The sequence below is a fragment of the Dermacentor andersoni genome, chromosome 2 (genome assembly GCF_023375885.2).
Source record: "Dermacentor andersoni chromosome 2, qqDerAnde1_hic_scaffold, whole genome shotgun sequence".
In the NCBI taxonomy this organism is placed as follows: domain Eukaryota; kingdom Metazoa; phylum Arthropoda; class Arachnida; order Ixodida; family Ixodidae; genus Dermacentor; species Dermacentor andersoni.
In genome coordinates this window covers 196,792,079-196,798,530 of record NC_092815.1, presented here as the reverse complement: position 1 = coordinate 196,798,530, position 6,452 = coordinate 196,792,079, and the positions used below count along the sequence as shown (strand labels likewise).

Sequence of the window (6,452 nt, the reverse complement as noted above, 5' to 3'; positions counted from 1 at the left end):
AGTACAATATTTAATATGGCCGCTTTATACCGGTGCCGTACGCTAGGTACGCGCCGTGCTCGCCTCGCTGGCTTGGCGGTATGCCTCAGCTGCCGCGTTTTAATGGCCAGGAGACTAAAGAGCCTCTACTGACGCCCATACAAACAAGCCACAAGTGAGTGAACAGGACGTGCGACTTTATTGGCAGAAGAAAAGCAGTGCACCTTCTCATACAAGATCAGAAATAAAATTTGCATGTCGAGATGCGCTGAAACCATTAACGCGAGCTCGTAAACTGCTCACTTTCGTCGCCGCACATGGCGATCTGGTAACGAGCGACAATCAGTAGCGCAAGCAAATTGGGCAGTGCACCACCTGTTTGCATTAACAGTCGCCGTAACTTACATTGCGAAGCAATCGGGTGACACAAGGCATCTGCTGCCGCAACCAACACAGCGACATGGACTAAACGGCATTTTAGCGTTCCCGCCTTTCTAACCTGCACGTTTCTTTTTGTTCTTTCGGGGGCCGCTAATGTGCAACTCATAGTTGGTGCCCCACATTCTCAATGTGGGCATCACCATTTTGCAGCCACTTTTGCAGGCCTTTCCACCTATGTGGCTATCAACTTCGGACCACGTAATAACGTGTGCTGTCTCCGCTCATGCCACATCACGGCCGATGAAGGCCCACAAGCATAATTTGCCGGCGGCTGCAGCAAGAAATGTCGAATGGGGAGAGCACCAATTACGGTGCATGTAAATTGGGAGTCTTTGTCGCTGTGTGGACTGCAGGAGCAGATGGTTACCTCGGGAGACTGTTGCCCATGCAGCTAACCAGGTCGCCACATCGAAGAAACATAACACGGCGACCATTATCAATCACCGCATAAGGTTCAGACAATACACTGTACATTGGCTATGATCCATATGACAACAGTGGGCATTCACGCACTACAAATTGCATACAGCTTATTCAGCTATACGACTTCAGGCACAGTGCTTGCCTACGTCGCACATGGTGGTCTAGTAACGAGTGACAACCAGCAGCACAAGCAGATTGGTCAGTGCCCCACCTGTTTACACTGACAGTCACCATAACTTGTACTGCGAATCAATCGGGTGACGCATGCAGGCACCTGCTGCCATAGCCAACACAGCGACATGAACTACCTGGCATCCTAGTGTTACCTCCTTTCCTACATGCACGTTTCTTTTTGTTCTTTCGGTGGCCACTAATGTGTTGCTCACACTTGGTGCCCCACCTGCTCTCAATATGGATGTGGTCTGTTTTGTGGGAATCGCCATTTCGCAGCCACTTTTACAGGCCTTTCCACCCATGTGGATATCAACTTCATGCACTTCAAACCATGTAATCATGTATGATAGTCTCTGTTCACACCAAATCATGGCCAAAGAAGGCCACAAGCACGCTTTACCCACGGCTGCAGCAGGAAAGGACAAACAGGGAGCACCAATCACACTACATGTAAACAGGGAGTTTGTGTCACTGTGTGGACTGCAGGAGCAGGTGCTTTACCTCGAGAGGCCATTGGCCAATACAACTGAACAGGCTGCCACATCCCAGAAATGTAACACAGCAACCATGACCAAGTGGGACAACATTGAAACAAGATTATGCAATCAAATCACTTCAGCATACTCTAACATAATGCTCAATCTATACATTGGCACTATGCATTGGCTACGATCTACATGACAACAGTGAGCATACACGCACACGGGTTGCTTGCGGCACATTCAACCGTCCGACTGTAGGCATAGTGCTTGCCTTCGTCGCACACTGCAGTCTGGTAACAAGCAACAACCAGCAGCGCAAGCAGATTGGACAGTGTGTCCCACATGTTTGCACCGACAGTCAGCGTTGAATATGAGCAGCTTGCATTGCGAAGCAATCGGGTGACGCAAGCATCTGCTGCCACAGCCAACAGTGACATGGAGTGCCCGGCATTTTAGCGTTACCGCCTTTCCAACCTGCATGTTTCTTTTTGTTCTTTTGCATGCCACTAATGTGTAACTCACACTTGGTCCCCCACATTCTCTATATATGGGCATGGTCGGTTTTGTGAACATCACTATTTTGCAGTCACTTTTGCAGGCCTTTCCACACATGTGGATATCAACTTCATGCACTTAGAACCATGTAATTATGTATGAGAGTCTCCGTTGACGCCAAATCATGGCCGATGAAGACCACAAGCAAAATTTGCACACGGCAGCAGCAGGAAAGGACGGAACGGGGAGCACCAACCACGGTGTGCGTGTAAATTCGCAGTCTATGTCACTGTGCGGACTGTAGGAGCAGGTGCTTGCCTCGAGAGACTGTTTCCCAATGCAATTGACCAGGCTCCCACATATGAGAAACATAACACGGTGACAAGTACCAAGTCGGACAGCGCCGAAACCAGATTCTGCAATCAATCACTTCAATGTAGCTTGCACAAAAACACAGGCTGTCGAGCAAGAATAGCAATCCTGAATGAGACTAGGAATTCAATATGGGAATGAGAAAGCTTGCATTCAAGAAAGAAGCCAATCTACCTTGCAAGCATTGAAAGCCAAAAACATTAACAAAAGTTAAATGCTACATAGCACACAGTGTAAAGGTTAATGCAAGACACACGCCAATGCTGCATCAGCTATTTCAGGAGAGGAATTCCACATGGCAACATACACTAGAAAGAACTGCTACACATATGTTATGCTACTATACAGTGACTGGCATTAAGTATGAGCAAAGAATCGGTTGACCTTTATTGTTTGTATGAGGAATAGGAATGATCTCTAACAAAAGTGTGGAATGAGAAAGCTTGCATTCATTGAAACAAAATTATACTTGGCAAGAACTGGCAAGGCCAGGAAGCTCACTAAGGAAGGGCAAGCTGACAGAACACTCTTAGCCAGCGTCATCTGTGCTTGTTCAGAGGTTGCAGGTACATCTGAAGACAAATAATTTTTGTTGTTGAGGTACCTGGATGACTCGGCCAATATCCGTGCTGGTGGAATGATGGCGTAGGCTCTTTTCACTCTTGAAACAGTAGTCTGTAGACTTGATATCTCATCCAAATAATTCTGGAATGGCTTCTTTGTTTGTGGTCTTGCGAATTCAGCTCCAGCCCCTTCCTGTTGGTGTAGATGGGGGCTCCCGTGATGACCAAGATGTACTTGGCACAGACTCTGTTGGGGCAGAACAATGGCACATGAGATACAGCAGAGATTATCCAAACTGATGTAGTGTTTTCTTTTATGTTTGAACTAATTATGCTGAACTGTAAACATGAACAAATGTTCATATCATCTGCTACAAACAACTGACATGTATCTCAAGACTAGCAAGTCAATACAGCATATATCAAGCATATTTATTTCTGAACCAGGTGTTGTTTACCTTGTAGTAGCAGCCAAAGTCCACACAATGACCTTGTTGTAGCAGGCAGCAGCTTCTGTTTAGTGCATGGAGTGTGTTGCTTTATACTGGTGCCATCCTCATTACTGCATGTCTGGAACAGAAATTTTGACTGCATCAGAAATTGAATAAGCACAATTTTGCAATATAAGATGCGTAAAAGTGCGACATATACATTGCAATGGTTTGTGACTACAAAACACATGCAAATGTACACTGTTTGTTCTAGGGTGCTTAAGCAGCATGGTAAATAAATATGGTTACTCTCCGTAAAATTGATGTCTGCGTAACTGCAATGCATGTCAACAGCTTAGGTATTATTAAGATCACAAATAAGTACATTTGTGCGCTCGTTTATACACTAAACGAGATCACACTGCTGATTGCACAAGCAAATAGATGAAAGACACGAAGCTATTAGAAATGATGCACTCTTTTTGTGCATGAACGTGATGCACCGCTTCACTACTGCAAAAATAGATGTCCTGAGGTAAGCCAAACTGAACAGCAAGAACATTTGGAACCAACAGGTACGAAATATGGGTGAATTATCATGTGTGCAACTGTTTAATACATTAAATTCAGTACTTTAGCTTCAGTTTATCAAAAGGTTATTCGGTTCTGTGAACGAAAGAAGTTGCCGGTGGACTCGAAAAAAAAATATATTGATAAGGCAACTCAGTCACTTATGGCTACGGCTACAACGAGATGAAAAATGTGATGCGCGTTCCGATATCGTTTCTCTTTCGTGAATGTGTGTATAATGATGGCCTCGCAACTGAAAGTTTATTTCGGAAACAGTAACGGAAAGTCCTGACTGCCCTTATGCAATGCAGCATCTAGTTCGTTAAGTTAACGAGACGAATAAATGACATAGCGATTGAAGCAGTGATGTTAAACGACTCACCGGTATTGCTGTCCCCAGTTGCAGCAGGACCCGGCTCCCATTTCGATGCAGACGTGTTCCTAGCTTTCAGGCTTACACCCCAAATTAAATAACGCGAGACATCGAAGCGCAGTAAACTGGTGTTAGCACAAAATAACCAACCAATGTACGAACCAAGGAATCCGTACCTGCCGCGCACGCGAAAATACCGGTAAAAATTTTAAATCCAGGCCAGAGGTCACGTGGGAGGTCGATGATGCTGAACGCTATTTTGCGTTTAAAATGACAAAAAAACAACAAAGTTGGTAATGAAAAGTACAATGTAAAATTAGGAATTATAATTTTGTAGTCTTTATCATGCAATAAGAACGCTTCGTTCACTGTTGAAGAAAGTTTGTAGGTTAAAATTGCGCTTACTACGGCGCCTCTAGCGGGAGATAATGTGCTCAACGGGGAACCTTTTTAATTTGTGTACTATGCCTGTTTCTTTAGCAGCGCCACGCGGTCGATTTTTTCGCCCTCTGTGGCCATTTGTTGAACTTGAGAGTGTGCGGGGCCTGGTCGCCATCTATCGGAAGCGCCTCGCTGGCGTAGTATGAGGGATCTCGCGGCGCGCTCCTCATAGGTTTTGCTGTCAGCGCTCACTGAAAACACCACGCACGAGCTCTCCCGGACATTTCTGTAAGTACTTTCGAAACGACAGAAGTTTTTTTTACTGTCTAAATAATAACCTTGGGCAAACTGAAAGCACAGAATCATTTACAGACGCTATCGCCTTACCCAATACGTACAGTGAACGCCACTGCGCGCGGTCGCCGCGATGGAGTCTCCAGAACCGGCTTCTTGCGTGAAAGGTAGCCAAGCACTGAGAGTAAACTATGTGAAATATGATGGTAGGATGGGCTGTCTGTATAACGAAATGGGGCATAACAGCATGGAGCCTCAATGCAGCGATCGCACGGGTTCGCAGCGACCGACAGCGCGTGTGCATGCATGTCCGCGCACAATGTTTTGCTTTCGCTGTGAGCGCGTTTTCGCACCGTGTCATGAGCTTTAGGCCGCAGAATATGAGCATTTGACAGTATACAAGCAACCATTGTTGCGTGGGCGCTATCAGAGCTGTTCAAAATAATTTCATTGTAGAGACTTCGCCGCCTACGGGGACTGTGATGTGCCGTCACGACGAGCCAGTCTTTTTTTTTTTCTACAGTGCTCTGTTGCTCGACGTTTGCTCGCCCGCACTGATGTATTAAACCAGTTTGTTTCACGTCGTATCATCTTCCTGCCGTTCCCTCCTCGATGATCAACAAGAGCCAATCTCGGAGCGAACGCTGTTGAAGTTGGCGGCCGCTCCAAGTCATGAATTTATTTAATTTTAAGGCGTTAGTAACAGAAGGGCTAAGTTAATTCCGTTCCCTAATTCTTTTAAGGAAATATGAATATTTAAAGCAACTTGAGTTAAATGTGCATTGATTAGGCGTTCTAAGCTGCTTGTGGCGTGTTAACCTAGAATGATTCGAAGAACTTCCTACGGACGCGTCAGTAGTTTTGTCACCATGCATAAATTGAAACAAAAATTTTAGTCGTTCTAGTTTGGCCTGCTTTACAGCGTTAGAAACCAGCTTTTTTATAGTTCAGTCCATGAATTCGTTAACCTTTATTTGTTATAATGAACCTCACTGCCTTCTTCTGCATCCCCTCTTCTGAGTTCTTTTGTGCAGGTAAATCAAACAATACTGGCGTACTCCAGTCCTGGTAGAACAAACATTTTGTAAACCAGCAGATTTGTATCTGCGGATGCAATACGAAGGCGCCTTCTCTGAAAGATGAATCCGTTTAGCGCTCAGCATGTACATTGACTTCCACTTGAGGTTATGTTGTCAAAATGGGTTTGCCATCGGAGAGCGCAGTCTAAAGCGGCGCCTAAATATTTACCCTGAAATACCGAAATGAGGGGTGTGTCATTAATAATGGAAATTTGTGCTTATTGCTAGCGTTACTGATGTTTGGGCATTTACAGTCATCTGCCAATCCTGACACCAGGCAAAGGTAGAATTTTTTACATGGTGATCATCATTGGAATTATTTTCGCAGTGCGAAAAATAATGGTCAGCAAATAGACGGATGTTGCCATGTAATCGGGAAGGCAAATCGTTTAAAC

At 45.1% G+C, this 6,452-nt stretch overlaps 1 long non-coding RNA gene across 1 annotated transcript; it reads right to left on the bottom strand.

Moving 5' to 3' along the window:
* Positions 1 to 1,115: 1,115 nt before the first annotated feature.
* LOC140215994 (uncharacterized) lies at positions 1,116 to 4,751 on the bottom strand. Its single transcript, XR_011892630.1, has 3 exons — positions 4,313 to 4,751; positions 3,388 to 3,499; positions 1,116 to 3,176 (listed from the first exon to the last, which is right to left on the bottom strand). It is a non-coding gene; the product is annotated as an uncharacterized lncRNA (long non-coding RNA).
* Positions 4,752 to 6,452: the final 1,701 nt, after the last annotated feature.